This window comes from Triticum aestivum, chromosome 4A (genome assembly GCF_018294505.1).
Source record: "Triticum aestivum cultivar Chinese Spring chromosome 4A, IWGSC CS RefSeq v2.1, whole genome shotgun sequence".
NCBI lineage: Eukaryota > Viridiplantae > Streptophyta > Magnoliopsida > Poales > Poaceae > Triticum > Triticum aestivum.
The window spans coordinates 172,369,713-172,386,416 of record NC_057803.1 but is presented as its reverse complement, the minus strand read 5'-3'; positions in this window follow the sequence as shown (position 1 = coordinate 172,386,416).

Below are 16,704 nucleotides of genomic sequence, written 5' to 3'. Positions count from 1 at the left end.
ACCAGATTGTGTTTCAGCATCAGAAATAGAAATATCATTTGGATTCTCAAGTGTTTCAACAATAGGATCACTAGAAGCATGAAGTCCAATCATTTTTCTTTTTCTTCTTTTTAGAAGAACTAGGTACATCTATATTATTTATCTGAGAATCTTGCTCAATTCTCTTAGGGTGGCCTTCAGGATACAAAGGTTCCTGAGTCATCTTACCAGTTCTAGTAGCCACTCTAACAGCATTATCATTATTCTTGCTATTCAATTCATTGAGAAAATCATTTTGAGCTTTAAGTACTTGTTCTACTTGAGTGGTAACCATAGAAGCATGTTTACTAATAAGTTTAAGTTCACCTTTGACATTAGCCATATAATCACACAAGTGTTCAAGCATATTTGAATTGTATCTCAATTGTGTACCAAAATAAGCATTAAAGTCTTCATGCTTGGCCATAAATTTATCAAACTCATCTAAGCATGGGCTAGCAAACTTAGTAAATGGGGTTTTAGCTTTATCATATCTATAGAGAGAATTTACCTTTACTACTTGTGTCGGGTTATCAAGACCATGAGTTTCTTCAATAGGTAATGGATTAAGATTATATGTTTCTTCAACATGAGGTAAATTAAGACCATGTATTTCTTCAATAGGAGGTAAATTCTTAACATATTCAGCTTTAATACCTTTTTCTTTCATAGATTTCTTTGCCTCTTGCATATCTTCAGGACTGAGAAATAGAATACCCCTCTTCTTCGGAGTTGGTTTAGGAATAGGCTCAGGAATTGGCTCCGGAGGTGTCCAATTATTTTCATTTGTCAACATATTATTCAATAGAATTTCAGCTCCATCCGGTGTTCTTTCCCTGAAAACAGAACCAGCACAACTATCCAGGTAATCTCTGGAGGCATTGGTTAGTCCATTATAAAAGATATCAAGTATTTCATTTTTCTTAAGAGGATGATCAGGCAAAGCATTAAGTAATTGGAGAAGCCTCCCCAAGCTTGTGGGAGACACTCTTCTTCAATTTGCACAAAATTATATATATCCCTTAAAGCAGCTTGTTTCTTATGAGCAGGGAAATATTTAGCAGAGAAGTAATAAATCATATCCTGGGGACTACGCACACAACCAGGATCAAGAGAATTAAACCATGTCTTAGCATCACCCTTTAATGAGAACGGAAATATTTTAAGGATGTAAAAGTAGCGAGTTCTCTCATCTTTAGTAAACAGGGTAGTTATATCATTCAATTTAGTAAGATGTGCCACAACAGTTTCAGATTCATAACCATGAAAAGGATCAGATTCAACCAAAGTAATTATATCAGGATCAACAGAGAATTCATAATCCTTATCAGTAACAAAGATAGGTGAAGTAGCAAAAGCAGGGTCAGGTTTCATTCTAGCATTTAGAGATTGCTTACTCCATTTAGCTAATAACCTTTTGAGTTCATTTCTATTTTTGCAAGCTAAAATAGCTAAAGAAGCTTCTTGATCAAAAACATAACCCTTAGGAATAACAAGTGATTCTTCATCATCACTTTCATTCGTATCATCATATTCAATATTTTCAATTTCTCTAGCTCTAGCAAGTTGTTCCTCAAGAAAATCACTAAGTGGCATAGTAGTATCAGGCATAGAGGTAGTTTCATCATAAGTATCATGCACAGCAGAAGTGACATCATCAATAACATGCGACATATCAGAACGAATAGCAGAAGCAGGTGTAGGTGTCACAAGCTTACTCAAAACAGAAGGTGAATCAAGTGCAGAGCTAGATGGCAGTTCCTTACCTCCCCTCGTAGTTGAGGGATAAATCTTAGTTCTTGGATCTTTCAAGTTCTTCATAATGATAAGCAGATATAAATCCCAAGTGACTCAAAGAATAGAGCTATGCTCCGTGGCAACGGTGCCAGAAAATCGTCTTGATAACCCACAAGTATAGGGGATCGCAACCGTTTTCGAGGGTAAAGTATTTAACCCAAATTTATTGATTCGACACAAGGGGAGCCAAAGAATACTCTCAAGTATTAGCAGCTGAGTTGTCAATTCAACCACACCTAGAAACTTAATATCTGCCGCAAAGTATTTAGTAGCAAAGTAATATGATAGTAGTGATAACGGTAACAAAAGGTAATAGTAGTAAAAGCAATGTTTTTGGTATTTTGTAGTGATGATAGCAATAGCAACGGGAAAGTAAATAAGCGAAGAACAATAAGTGGAAAGCTCGTAGGCAATAGATCGGTGATGGAGGATTATGCGGGATGCGGTTCATCATGTAACAGTCATAACCTAGGGTGACACAGAACTAGCTCCAGTTCGTCAATATAATGTAGGCATGTATTCCGAATATAGTCATACGTGCTTATGGAAAAGAACTTAAATGACATCTTTTGTCCTACCCTCCCGTGGCAGCGGGGTCCTTACGGAAACTAAGGGATATTAAGGCCTCCTTTTAATAGAGAACCAGAACAAAGAATTAACACATAGTGAATACATGAACTCCTCAAACTACGGTCATCACCGGTAAGTATCCCGATTATTGTCACTTCGGGGTTAACGGATCATAACACATAATAGGTGACTATAGACTTGCAAGATAGGATCAAGAACACTCATATATTGATGAAAACATCATAGGTTCAGATATGAAATCATGGCACTCGGGCCCTAGTGACAAGCATTAAGCATAGCAAAGTCATAGCAACATCAATCTCAGAACATAGTGGACACTACGGATCAAACCCTAACAAAACTAACTCGATTACATGATAGATCCCATCCAACCCATCACCATCCAGCAAGCCTATGATGGAATTACTCACGCACAGCAGTGAGCATCATGAAATTGGTGATGGAGGATGGTTGATGATGATGATGGCGACAAATTCCCCTCTCCGGAGCCCCGAACAGACTCCAGATTAGCCCTCTCGAGAGGTTTTAGGGCTTGGCGGCGGCTCCGTATCGTAAAACGTGATGATTTCTTCTCTCTGATTTTTTTCTCCCCGAAACTCAATATATGGAGTTGGAGTTGGAGTCGGAGAGGCAACAGGGGGCCCACGAGGTAGGGGGGCGCGCCCTAGGGGGGCAAGCGCGCCCCCACCCTCGTGGGCAGGTGGTGGGCCCCCTGGCCTTCATCTTTTGCAGGTATTTTTTTATTTTCTGAAAAGTGGCTCCGTGAAGTTTCAGGTCATTCCGAGAATGTTTGCTCCTACACATAAATAACACCATGGTAATTCTGCTGAAAACATCGTTAGTCCGGGTTAGTTCTATTCAAATCATGCAAGTTAGAGACCAAAACAAGGGCGAAAGTGTTTGGAAAAGTAGATACGTTGGAGACATATCAAAGCCCGAGCGCACCTTCGGGCCAGGGGCTACTGCCGGCGTCCTGGGAACCGGGGTCCCCAGGCTTGCCTGCGTGCGGCCCGTGGCCTGGCTAAGCTAGCAGGCTGTACGGCCCACCTTCAACAGCAAGGCATCCAAGACCCTTGCGAGTGGCCAAGCCTCACGAGGGGGACGACACAAGACCTCCTCTGGAGTGGCCTAGTCAGACAGGCTCACGCGGAGAGGAGATATCAAAGCGAGGCGAACCTCACATGGCTCTTGTGACGTGAGCCATGACGATCGACACCAGGCGGGTGCCAGCGCGCACAGCGTCCTTGTTTCCTCTTTGGTGCTAAGGGAACCAGCGCAGGAGAGGAGTACCGAGGCATAAGGCAAAGGTTGCCATTTTGGTGCAACAAGACCAAGACCAGAAGGACGGCAAGATGGAGGTCATCATGGAGCCCAAGACGGCGTCACCACCAGAGCCTTTGGCAGGCGAAGACCACTTTTGTCAGGATAGCTCGTACTAGATGTCCCCCTTCAAATTGGCCCACCATTGTTGGCTCCCTTCCCGCTGAAGATTTGGGAGGAGGACCAGGGCCTCTATAAGTAGGACTAGCCACCACCATAGGCAAGGTGACAAGATCTGAGATCACTCTCACCCACACAAGTTAGCCAAGCACAAGAACACCTCAACCTCAGGAGGTTGTTATTCCCATTGTACTATTCATCATCAGTGCAAGAGGCAATCCACCACCACCACACTGTAGTAGGGTATTACACCACAACGGTGGTCCGAACCAGTATAAATCTTATGTCTTTCCGTGTTGCGATTTTGTTGAGTTCGTCCGCGAGATCTTAGCGAGTTAGGGCATAGATCGGTGGGAGGAAAAGAATTCGCGCGCACCCAAGTGTTTGAACCTTAAGGGTTTGCCGGAACCCCACATCCGACAATTTTGCAGACAAAGCGCCGCCGTCTCAAGGTGGAACTTGGGCAGAAGCAATCTTGGGCTCCGGTAGAGCTGTTATGCAAGGAAAACTGCCCTCCTGGAGGGGAAATCGAAGCCATCATCATCACCAACAATCCTCTCATTGAGGGAAGTTCAATCTCCATTAACATCTTCACCAACACCATCTCCTCTCAAACCCTAGTTCTACCCTTGTATTCAGTCTTTGCCTTAGAACCTCAAATTGGTACATGTGGGTTGCTAGTAGTGTTGATTGAGGGAGTCTTGGACTAAGGGGTCCTCGGGCGTTCGACCTGTTATCCATGGGCCGGACTGATGGGTTGTGAAGACATGAAAGCCGAATACTGTACCCATGTCCGGATTGGACTCTCCTTGGCGTGGAAGGCAGGCTTGGTGACCGACTATGAAGATTCCTTCTTACGTAACCGACTCTATGTAACCCTGGATTCGCCCCCCGGTGTCTATATAAACCGGAGGGGTTAGTCCGGAAAGGATATACTCATTACCATAGTCATACAGGCTAGGCTTCTAGGGTTTAGCCATTACGATCTCGTGGTAGATCAACTCTTGTAACACTCATATTCATCAAGATCAATCAAGCAGGATGTAGGGTATTACCTCCATAGAGAGGGCCCGAACCTGGGTAAACATCGTGTCCCCCGTCTCCTGTTACCATCGATCCTAGACGCACAGTTCGGGACCCCCTACCCGAGATCCGCCGGTTTTGACACCGACATTGGTGCTTTCATTGAGAGTTCCATTGTGTTGTAGATGAAAGGCTCGATGGCTTGCCTTGTCCTTAAAGACAACCTCACCTCCGGGGGAGCTCTGGCCCCAGGCCAAACCCTCCAGCTGGGCGGCTTTACTATGATTGCCCGTTCGGCCGTTGAGCCGACGATGACCTCTTGGGCCATCAAAAACCCCTTCGCATTAACTCCGAGCACTCCAAGCAGATGGATCCGAGAGAGTTTTCATCTTTGAACGAAGTCCTAGATCACATCGCCGCTTTGGAAATCGCCACAGACTACGATCGGATCAGGCCTAAAACCGATGAAGGAGAAATCAAGGCCCCACCAGTCACCCACCAGATTGCAGTGGTCGTGCAGAAGGACGGCGAGTCTTCTTCTATATCGAAGACGGACTATGCTTGGATCGCCGTTCAGGAACAACCGTATACTCGCCCGCAAAAGGATGCGACCAGCCCTCCGAACATAGCAATGGATGGCAGTCCTAAACAATAAGAAGATATTCCGGAATCTGGACTTTTAAGCCCAGAAGGTCGTCAGACTCCGGATAATCGGTCAGGTCGGTGTTCGGATTTAATTCCACCCACCCACCCGGACATAGACGCTCTCATGAGCACAAAACAGCAGTCTCAGGAAACGGTCCACCACTTCTGGGCTAGATTCCTCCTTGTCAAGGACAAGGTAAAAGATTGCCGTGATGAGGACGCAATATCAGCATTCTGCAACAATTGCGCAGATGAAGGAACCCTAAACGCCATCATTCGCCGCCGCATACAAAAGTATAGTGCGATGGAGAGCGCCTGGAAAACTTAGGCAGTTCGCTGGGAACCGTCGGTCCCAACTCAACTCCCCCTACAGGCGAAAAGGGCGCACCCTCGTGGCACGCCCATTCCAACAGTCAAGAAACACAAAACCTCTATGCAGCTCGGCACCGTTCTGGAGGGATGGCTCGATGGCCCATGCAAAATACATACAACACCAGATACCGTGGCAACCCATAGCCTTAGAGCATGTTGGATACTACGACATGTAGCCAAGAGCGGCGAGGACATCCTTATCAAGGACGACCCAGAACGGCATCCCCCAGAAGACGATAACTCAAGAGTTTTGACGGTCTTTGAGACATTCGCTTCAAACAACAAGCGCAAAAGAGCCCTTCGCCAGCTTGCCGAAGTCTGCCAAGTTGCTACAATAAACACCTAGAACGACACGGCTATAACATTCAACGCCAGTGACGAACCAAAGTACAAAATAGTATGAGCGCCAGCCGCGTTAGTCCTTAGTCCCATCGTGGACGGGTTTCGACTTACCAAGGTCCTCATGGATGACAACAGCGAACTAAACCTCATTTATGAGGACACACTCCATAAAATGGAAATAGACAGGAGCCGCATCAAGCAAAGTAACACAACCTTCTGAGAAATTATTCCCAACCAGGAGGCGTCGGTGCACGGGCAAAATCACACTTGACGTAGTATTCGGCACACCGGAAAACTATCGGTCCGAAGAAATAACTTTCCAGGTGGCCCCTTTCAGCAGCGGATATCACGCCCCTTTGGGGCGGGATGCTTTTACACACTTCCAGGCCATACCCCATTACAGGTATATGAAGCTCAAAATGCTCGGACCAAATGGTATAATCACTCTCGTCAGTGATCCGGACATAGCACTTCGCGTTGAAAACAAAACCGCATCCCTGGCACTGGAGGCGCTATCCAAAGCCCTCGCGGCTGAAGAATTAACCGCACTACGCTCCACGGTGGACAGGGACGACGTGATCCTCGACAAACACCCTAAATCCACCTCCTTCAAACTAGTAGAAGAAATAGTCAAATTTCAGGTCCACCCAACGGACCCCAAGAAGACAACATCTATCGAAGCTCAACTGCACCAATAGTTGACACCACACTACGAGAATTCCTGCGCGAAAACTGGGACATATTCGCCTGGCACCCTTTAGATATACCATGGATCCCACGCGAGCTGGCCGAACATAGCCTCAATATATTAAAGGGGTTTAAACCGGTTAAGCAAACACTGCGGCGCTTTTTCGAACCCAAGCGACAAGCCATGGGGGAGGAGCTGGCCAAACTCATCGAGGCCAGATTCATTAGAGAAATCAAACATCCGGACTAGCTAGCAAACCTGGTGATGGTGCCAAAGAAGGACAAATTTTGGCGCCTGTGCGTCAATTTCAAAGACCTCAACAAGGCTTGCCCTAAGGATCCCTTCCTCCTCCCCCGCATTGATCAAATCATCGACGCCACCGCAGGACACGACTCACTGTGTTTCATCGATGCATATTCTGGATCAAATCAAAATGAAGGAGTCCGATCAAGCCGCAACAGCATTCATCACCCCATATGGGCCATTCTGCTTCAACACCATGCCCTTTGGGCTCTAGAACGTCGGCACCACATACCAATGCATGATTCATACTTGCCTGGAGAAATAGATCGGCAAAACAATAGAAGCTTACGTCGATGACATGGTCATCAAAACCAGGCACGTCAAAACACTAATAGACGACTTACGTCTTACATTCGACAACCTCCGGGCGTATGACATTAAGCTCAACCCGAAAAAGTGTGTCTTTGGTGTCCCCGTTGGAAAACTGCTGGGCTTCATCATTTCCAATAGAGGAATCGAAGCAAACCCAGCCAAAATCCGAGCTTTGTCACAATTAGCTAAGCCAACAGACCTTAAACAAGTTCAAAAGCTTGCGGGTTGCGTAGCAGCTCTAAGCCGCTTTATCTCCAGATTTGGAGAAAAGGCACTGCCACTCTATCGCCTTCTACGGTGAACCGACCACTTCAAGTGGACGGATGCGGCAATAGACGGACTAGAGGAAATAAAAACCCTTATCGCGAGCAATCCAATCCTGGCCGCACCAAACGCCGGCAAACCGATGTTATTATACATATCGGCAACACAGGTGGTGAGCGTCGTACTCATCATTGAACAAGAACAGGACGGACATAAATTCCCGCTCCAGAAGCCAGTATACTACGTATCTATTGTCCTTACACCATGCAAATCCCGGTACCCTCATTATCAAAAAAATAGCATACGCGGTCTTCATTGCATCCCGAAAACACCATCACTACTTCCAGGAGTGTTCGATCACGATGGCCTCTAAAGTACCACTCAATGACATTATAAACAACCGCGATGCTACGGGCCGGATTGCCAAATGGGCCATTGAGCTCCTCTCATTTGACATTACATATAAACCACGTCAAGCTATCAAATCCCAAGTACTGGCGGACTTCGTCACCAAATGGACAGAGGCCGAACTCCCTAAAGATTACGTCACATACTCCAATTGGGTCATGTACTTCGACGGCTCCAAAATGCTGGCAGGGTTAGGAGCGGGCCTCGTTTTAACGTCCCCTACTGGAGACGTCGTCCAGTAAGTTCTCCAAATACTATACACAGACTCCAATAACGCTGCCGAATACGAGGCTTTGTTGCATGGTCTCCGGATGGCTGTCTCCATGGGCATACAACGCCTAGAAGTTCGCGGGGATTCAAACCTTGCAATATCTCAAATAAATGGAGATTTCGAGGCTAAAGATCCGAAGATGGTAGCGTATCGTAACGCAGTCATAAAAATGTCGGCTCAGTTCGAGGGGCTTGAGTTCATGTGGCTCGAGAAAGTAATCAAGCGGCGGATGTTCTTGCTCGTATTGGCGCTAAGCACGACCCCGTCCCACCTAATATCTTCCTGGAAAGGCTCTTTAAGCCATCCGTGGTGTGGCAGGGGGAAAATGGCAATACTAGTCCGGATCCAAACATAACACCAGATCCCGGAAACACCGACACCGTCGGGGGATCAGCCACCGAAATAACACCGTCGGCGCATCTCATCATGGCAGTCATTGCCCCATGGACCGAACCCTTCCTGGCCTACCTTAATAGGAAAGAGCTTCCTGAGGACCAAAATGAGGCCCGCTGCATAGTCCGGCGTCAAAGGCCTACAAGGTTCATGATGGAGAGCTTTACAAAAAAAACTCCACCGGAGTCCTTCAACGATGTATATCCGAGGAACAGGGGCGGCAACTCTTGGCTGAAATTCATGCCGAACTTGGCGGCCACCACGCGCATCTCGGGCCCTTGTTAGAAAGGCCTTCCATATAGGGTTTTATTGGCCAACGGCCCGAGCAGATGCATAGGACCTTGTCCAACGTTGCGTCGGATGCCAACTCTTTGCCAATCAAAGCCATATGCCCCCCACCGCCTTACAAACATTCCCCATCACTTGGCCTTTTGCGGTCTAGGGACTCGATATGGTTGGACCCCTTAAAGGGGGAAGCCATAAGAAAAAATATCTACTGGTTATGGTGCACAAATTCACTAAGTGCATAGAGGCTAAGCCGGTCAAAACGGCTGAGTTCGGCCCAGTGATAGACTTCATATCCGGCATTGTGCACCGTTATGGTGTCCCACACAGTATCATCACTGAAAACGGCTCCAATTTCACAACCACGAGGTAAAAACCTAGTGTACTAATCTGGGTATTAAACTCGATTACGCCTCCGTCTACCACCCACAAACCAATGGTCAAGTTGAACAAGCCAACGGTCTTATTATGAGCGGCATTAAGCCCATACTAGTGCGGTCTTTGAAAGAATCACACAAGCACTGGGTTGAGGAGCTCGACTCCGTACTCTGGGGGCTGCGGACCATGCCCAACCGTACTATCGGATACACACCTTTCTTCATGGTGTATGGCGCAGAGGCCCTATTGCCCTGCGATATTATTCACGACTCACCTCGAGTGCGTATGTACGAAGAGAGAGAAGCCGAGCCTGTCGGCTAGACGGCCTAGATGCCCTGGAGGAGGAACGCGATGTCGCAAAAGCCCGTTCAGCATTTTACCAACAGCAGGCTCGAAGACATCAAAGCAGAGAAGTATGGGCCAAGACATACAACATTGGCGAACTCGTTCTACGCCTGCCGGAGAAGAAAAAGGACAAACTCAAGCCCAAATGGGAGGGTCCCTTCATAATTGCCGAAGTTCTCACCGGAGGAGCGTACCATCTTCGCGATGCATCAAACAATCGCCTCGAGCCGAACCCCTGGAACGTGGCCAGGCTCCAAAGATTCTATGCCTAGCGCCAAACCCCTTGTTCGTCTCCTCCTCCCCTGTAGTTTCCATTATTTTTTCTCTCTTTTCCGATTATTTTCTTCTTTCTTGGTTTAAATCTTTGGTACTGCTAGATCGCACACCATTGACACATACATCTTTAAATATGTACGCCACTTGTACCTAGGGGCTTCTTGGACAGAAGTTCTTGTCATTCCTTGAGCATCAAGCTCCTCACATATGAGTTTTTCCATATGTACCTTTTCTTTGCCAATATATGCATCAATATGACTTAAGTTTTGGCCAAGCTAGGTTGCCTGGCTCCTGTTCTTATGCCCTACGTTCCCGTTAGTTCGGCTAGGGCATAAAGGGAGCACCTCTGTGATTGTTACTGCCGGGTCATCCGGATGTGTACCTCAGACTGGGTGAAGCCGAAACTAGCGTTCTTAAGGGAATATTCGGTTGGCGAATTAAAGATGTTTTAAAAAAACTCACTCCATTGTGCACCCCCCAGAAGTTATACAAACTGTGATGTTCACATCGCAATTCAGACATGCACATTAAATGCATGCACACCCAGGGAAAGGAACCCTTAATGGAACTATTCTCTCTGGAAGATGTCTCTTACGATATCAATGTAATATAACATAGCTAGCCGAACACAACTTGTCTGTTCAAGCAACTATGGCCCCTACGCCTAGTTTTCCAGGCATACCCCGGCCTACTCGGCCGCGACGGTATTCGGAAACACTCCGCACCTTAGGGTCCAAAGGTTGAAGCGAAAAGGTCTGCCATGACAAATGATATACAATTCAGCTAGACGAGGAAAGTACACAGTCCCTTGGACTCGAATACCTCTTCCTCTACACCTTCCAATAGGCAGTCTAACTTACAATCCTATTGGGAATATCTCGCGGCCACCTCTACTTGGTCATATACTAAACTAACGGGAATTTCTTCCCCATTTGACCCTAGCGGTCCGAGTCGGGCCATGTGATTTGGATCCAGCTTGCTATACTGCGTTTTTACCATGGCCCAGGCCTCTCGCGCACCTCTCGGCGGGCCGGTATCTTCCATAGTCGGATACGCCGCCGCGCTCCCTTGAACAGCTCTACAAGCTTCTCCATACCCCTGGAGGGGAGGCGGATGGCCATAAGGCCTTGGCTACACTCCGCATTGCCTGTCGAGCTTGCTCGTGTAACTGCGACAGCCCTTGCAGAAGATCACTTAATGATCCGGACACCTCCTCTTCAGGACAGCCCGTCAACATACCTGCAATCACAGCTATATCAGCAAAGTTTACCCCCAAACTGTTATAAGATAAATTTGGCCACATACTAAAATATGCCGCCTCGCAGCTTTTTGTTCTCCTTCACGGAGTCGGCTAGCTGCGCTCGCACATCTTTCAGTTCCTCGCCCAGTTTGGTGTTCGAATCCTGGAGTTTCTTTCTCTTGAACGACTTTTGTCAATACATGCTCGCCCGCTGCTAGTAGCTTTTTGGCTCCGTGTTCTCTGCTTTGAGCGGTGTCCAGCTACTCTCGTACTTGGTCTAATGACTCAACACAAAGATTAGAACCCAGATTCACACTATCGGTGTATCAATATGAATTTTCGATAGAGGAAAATATTACCGGGAGATGCCTTTTATTTCTCTAGTTCGGCATTGGCAGCAAGCAGCTGGCGCTGACACTTTTCTAGTTCCTGAGCTAGCCGGGTATTCTTCTCCGTAAGCACCTGGTCATACATTGATCCTTAAATCAATTGTTTCAACTCCTTTAAGTCTCGGGGGCTACTGGCATATGGTTATCATAGTCAGACAAAGCGAATTTACCTACACATCTTTCAAATGTTGCTTTGTGGCCCTGTTAATCCCATCTCGAGCAGCCCAGATGTATGCATCGACTGAGTTGAAGGCGTTAAATGACTCTTCTGAAAAGCCAGGTTCTTGTAAAATGGCCCGGCGGCACCGATGATTCATATCACCCTCCACTTCCGAGTTGGTGACGGATACATCATCCGAGTCCTCGGCTAGAGGACAGTCCGGTGTCGCCCCTGCACCAGCCCCCGTCTTCACGGCAGGATTTGAATCCTGGCTGTGGGAAGTACGGCCGCTCGAACCTCCGGATATAGTCCGGCGCACCTTCCTCCTAACACATGGAAAACGGGAAGGTCACGGTTGGACGTGACTGCTCAGGTGCAGGTTGGCGAATTCATACCTCTTCGATGAAGGCACAGCCGTGTCTTCGTTTTCTTTCCTCTTGGAAGGCTTGCCCGGCAAGGGAGCCGATCTCTTCAAAATCGCCGAATGTCTCCCCTGTGAAGCACGATACAGTGCGGTGGGTGAGGCGTAATAAGAGCACTCTTTTAGAGAAGGTGTTTCTTAATTATTTACATGTGAAGCAGGAAGAAGGCCAGGGTAGTCGGCGGTGATGGCCACTTCCGTGCCGTCATAGCTCATCTGGTAGAACACTCCCCTCGCAAGCACCACAGATATATCCGGATCCTCTTCAAACCCAGGATCTAGCTCCCGGTTGTGGATCTCTCACTGTGGGGCGGAACTATGAAGTCCTTCGGTGACCTTCCGCCAGTGCTGTCATAACAAACAGACTTGAAATTTATCAAAAGTAATCCGGAAGGGGGAATGAGTGGAATAGAGGGGTCGAAGCTTAACCAACTGGGAGGAGCATACATAGAATACTCATCTCTGCACTTAATGCGAAGAAACTCCTCTTCCTCCCCTTTAAATAGCTTGGCCAATATTTTGGCCAGAGCGATGGGGGTATTCGGACCCTTCCGGCCATAGCGGTAGGCGTCACCTCTCCATTGTAGTGCCACATGGGAAACCCTCTGTATTGTAGCGGCTGAGCCCCTCACACTATGGAGGTTGCTATTACCTCCATTATTGTGAGTCCAGACTGAGCGAGCGTCTTTATCTTGCTCATAAGCTAGATAACTTTTGCGATGTCATCCTCTTCAAGACTCCGGGGACGCAAACTGTGGCATTTCTTCAGCGGAGCGCTCGCAAATTCAGGAAGACCCCTTTGAACTGGGTCAGGAAGCGCAACATCCTCAATATAGAACCATTCAGAAGGCCATTCTTCGGATGCCTTCCTTGGTGTGCCGGACAGATATCCAGTATCAGTGATACGCCATACTTCGGCTCCGCCCACTTCAAATATTGACCCCTCGTGACTACGCGGGAAAAGACAGAACAACTTCCTCCACAGCTTGAAATGAGCCTCGATACCCAGGAATAGTTCGCATAAAGTGACGTAACCCGCAACATGCAGAATGGAGGCAGGGGTGAACTTGTGCAGCTGGAGGCCATTGTAGTCCAAAAGCCCTCGAAGGAACGGATGAATGGGAAACCCAACACCCCTTTGCAGGTAGGGGACAAAACATACTCGCTCTCCCCCGGATGGATTGGGGAAGTCCTCCGCCTGAATCTCACCGTTGAAGGAATCTAGCCTCGCTCGAACGGAAACTAGATCTGCGGGGGGAAGAAATCCCTGCGTCTGCAGCTTTGTCAATTGATTGTGGGACACTAAACACCTCTCCCACTGGCCTTTATCTGGGCCGGAATGGGTGGAGGAGCTGGGGGCACTAGCCATGCTGGAATGGTTTCTCCTAAGCAGTTTCCGGGGATTTCCTCTGCGTGGTGCCGAATGGATCTAGGATCCAATCTCTTTAATAGGTGCTCTTCCTTGCATGGACGGGGTGTTATCTGCAAAAATACCCTGACCTTCCACCTTCACTTGACACGTGGGAGGCGAAGTTATTTAACGCGCAAAAGCCGAGGGGAGCAACATTGAACTGATGGCCGAATACATCACTTGGAGATCATTAAAGGAGGAACCCACCTTGCAATGTCGAAGAAAATTTGTGTGCCGAACACCTCGCTATTGAAGACTGGTTCAGGGGCTACTGAGGGAGTCCTGGACTAAGGGGTCCTCGGGCATCCGGCCTATTATCCATGGGCCGGATTGATGGGCTGTGAAGACATGAAGGCCGAAGACTGTAAGTGTCCAGATTGGACTCTCCTTGGCGTGGAAGGCAAGCTTGGCGACCGACTATGAAGATTCCTTCTATGTAACCGACTCTATGTAACCCTAGATTTCCCCCGGTGTCTATATAAACCAGAGGGGTTAGTTCGGAAAGGATATACTCATTACCATAGTCATACAGGCTAGGCTTCTAGGGTTTAGCCATTACAATCTTGTGGTAGATCAACTCTTGTAACACTCATATTCATCAAGATCAATCAAGCATGACGTAGGGTATTACCTCCATAGAGAGGGCCCGAACCTGGGTAAACATCGTGTCCCCCGTCTCCTATTACCTTCGATCCTAGACGCACAGTTCGGGACCCCCTACCCGAGATCCGCCGGTTTTGACACCGACATTGATTACTCCTTGTAGTTGATGCTAGTTGGTTTATTTGGTGGAAGATCATATGTTCAGATCCTTAATGATATTCAATACCCCTCTGATCTTGAACATGAACATGCTTTCTGAGTAGTTATGTTTGTTCCTGAGAACATGGGAGAAGTCTTGTTATAAGTAATCATGTGAATTTGGTATTCGTTCGATATTTTGATGAGATGTATGTTGTCTATCCTCTAGTGGTGTTATGTGAACATCGACTAGATGACACTTCACCATGATTTGAGAAAAAGGGTTTCCCCCCGCTTTGTATTCCAAAGCAACCATCCGATACAACCAACGATAGGTGCTGGGGCGGAAACACCACAAGCACGCCCAAAAGAAAGAAAGAGAAAAAGAAAAGAAACAAATACCGATAACGGTGGATCGACAAAAACGACGAAGCCTCGCGACCGCTGCGTCCACCAGAGATCGCCCACCAAGCTCCGAGAGTCCTAAGCGCCGGTACCAATCAACACCTCCAAGAAGGGACGTGACGATGGTGATGCTGCTGCTAAGGGTTTCCCCCGGTACACGGCGAGGAGAGAGGAAGGGTAGCGTCGACGCCCTCCAGGAAGGTCCGATGGGACCCTTAGGCGCCACCGCGTCGGTGTCGGCCAAGCCAGCAGAGATTTCTCCCGATCCCATCCTCCACCTCAGGCACTCCGGAGCTCGCCACCAAACCGAACACCACCATGCGCCAACACGGACACGAAGCTTCCCGCGCTGTCTCACCACGGCACTGCGAAGATGGACTGCACAACAAAGAAGAGGAGCCCGGATTAGGGCAGCAGCACCGTCAGCATACGGGAGGCCCCCACCTCCACCGTCCATGACGGTAGCCAACCGGACGCCAAAGGAGGAGCCTACTGGGCCCGTGGCCCCACAGGCCCGGCAGGGCCCTCAGAGGCCCGGACATCTCCCGCATCCGCGTAGCAGCTGGCACACCATCGACGTTGCTGCCCCAATCCAAGCCGCTCCCCACCTCCCCATACAGATAGCATTGCAGTCGCGCCAGAGCCGACCCGCAAGGACCCAGATGGGGCCCTACGGGCCCAGATCTGGGCCGGGGATGCGCCATCGGCCATCCAGCACCACCGGAGCACCCCGCCGCCAAGAGGCGGCACCACCGCGGCAAGCACCGCTGGCCTCCGCCACCAGGACACTGGGCCACCACCAGCTGAGCACCACAGCCGCCTCCCCCCACCCCAGGAAGGAGGAGAGCGTGCGGGTAAGGGACGACCCGCCGCTGCCGACACCACCCGGCCGGACCCGGGGCGACTCCCGGCGGCGGCGGGGGGAAAGGGCGGAGGAGGACGGACGAGAGGGAGGTGAGCATGCACCGCCCCGGCCGCCTCCCGGGGAGAGGGCGGAGGCGATGGGACGGGTAGGAGGGAATGGGGGCGGGGAGGGGAGGGGGAGGGGAGGCCTGCACCGGGCGGCCGACAGCGGCGGTGGTGGGAAACCCTACTGATGAAGCTGTGTATGTAGGGTAGGGTCATGGATCTGTCCAACATACCCTCCCCAAGGACATCTCTACAAGGAATCAGAAGCAGTCAAAGAGAAACCATCATCCACTCGACCATGAAGATGTGTTCACTCGACCACCTTGAAGACACTCGACCACCAGAAGATGAGAAACCCTTCACTCCGCAATGGTCGGGGTTTAAGTCATAGCTTTATGGACATTTATAGCACTTTACTTCGGATGTTACCTGTAACGCTCCTCCTTTATGAACATTGAACCCTGTGTAACGGAGGGGAGCAGGGGTCCTGGCGCACTCTATATAAGCCACCCCCCTCCTCTGGGACAAGGGTTCGCACCATCTGTAATTCACACGCACATATCCAGTCGACCGCCTCCGGGCTCCGAGACGTAGGGCTATTACTTCCTCTGAGAAGGGCCTGAACTCGTAAAACTCGCGTGTACAACTCCTCCATAGCTAGGATGCTGCCTCTACATTCCTACCCCCTATTATACCGTCAGTCCTAGAACCACGACAGTTGGCGCCCACCGTGGGGCAGGTGTCTTAGCGACTTATTGGAGAAGGTGCAATTTTTCCGATCTCCTTCATCATGGTTTCAGGCGGAGGTTTGGCTGAGGGCCGCGAGGTCCATCTCGGCGCGCTCGTGCTTGTCGCCGACGACTCCGCTTGGCTTCAG